Genomic DNA, 1,413 nt, shown 5'->3' with positions numbered 1-1,413 from the left:
CCTGTCTCTCCCAGCGCACACCAGATCCTGTGGATTTTCACTCATGCACTGCTCTGCATCAACCATCATTCCCCTCAGCTTTCACAGCAACCTTCAGCCAGAAGTGCTGAGTGGATGATCCATCTTGGCCTCCTCCAATGGCCCCAGCGTTACAGATACCAATCTTCAGCCAATTCAGTTCACTCCACATAATATCAAGGAATGGCTGGAAATACTGGATTCCGCAAAGGCTCTGGGCCCTGACAACATTCTGGCAATAGCACTGAAGACTTGTGTTCCAGAACTTGCTACATCCCGAGCTAAGCTGTTCCAGTCCAGTTACAAAACTGGGATCTACACAATAATGTGGAAATTTGCCCAGGCATGTCCTGCACATAAAAGGCAGGACAAATCCAATCACCGCCCATCAGTCTACTCTCGATCATCAGGAAAGTGATGGAAGGTGTCCATCAACAGTGCTACCCAGCAGCACCTGCTCAGTAATAACCTGCTCAGTGACGCCCAGTTTAGGTTCCACCAGGCCACTCAGCTCCTGACCTCATTTCAGCATTGGCTCAAAAATGGACAAAAGAACTGAATTCCAATGGTGAGGTGAGAGTGACAGTCCTTGACATCAAGGCTGCATTCAACCAAGTGTGGCATCAAGGAGTCCTAGCAAAACTGGAATTAGTGGGCATCAGGGGGCAAAATCTTTGGTATTTAGAGTCATCCCTTAACACATAGGAAGATGCTTCTGGTTCTTGGAAGTCAGTCATCTTACTCCAGGACATCTCTGCACACGTTCCTCAGAGTAGTGTCCTAGGCCCAAACATCTTCAGCTGCTCCATCAATGATCTTCCCTCCATCACCAAGTCAGAAGTGGGGGTGTTTGCCAATGATTGCTCAATGTTCAGCACCATTCATGACTCCTCAGACACTGAAGCAGCCCAAGTTCAAATGCAACAAGTTCTGGACAATATCGAGGCTTGGACTGACAAGTTGCAAGTCACGCAAATGCGAGGATGTGACCATCACCAAGAAGACATAATCTAACCCCCACCCCTTGACATTCACTCCTTGATGTTCCCATCACTGAATCCTCTGCAAAGCCTGTCCATCACCTGCAAGGCACAAATCAGGAGTGTGATCGAATATTCCCCACTTACCTGGATGAGTGCAGCCCCAAAGATGCTCAACAAGCTTGACACCATCCAGGACAAAGCAGCCCCCTTACTCCGCACTGAATCTAAGAGCATCCACTCCCTCCATCACTGATGCTCAGTAGCAGCAGTGTGAACTTTCTACAAGATGCACTGCAGAAATTCACCAAAGATCCTCAGTCAGCACCTTCCAAACCCACAACCACTCCCATCTAGAAGGACAAGGGCAGCACAGACATGGGAACACCACCACCTGCATATTTCCCACCAAGCC

The sequence above is a fragment of the Chiloscyllium plagiosum genome, unplaced genomic scaffold, assembly GCF_037043375.1.
Source record: "Chiloscyllium plagiosum isolate Xiang-an unplaced genomic scaffold, Cpla_swu_hap1 HiC_scaffold_17, whole genome shotgun sequence".
In the NCBI taxonomy this organism is placed as follows: Eukaryota; Metazoa; Chordata; class Chondrichthyes; order Orectolobiformes; family Hemiscylliidae; genus Chiloscyllium; species Chiloscyllium plagiosum.
Note: the sequence above shows the minus strand (reverse complement) of the source record.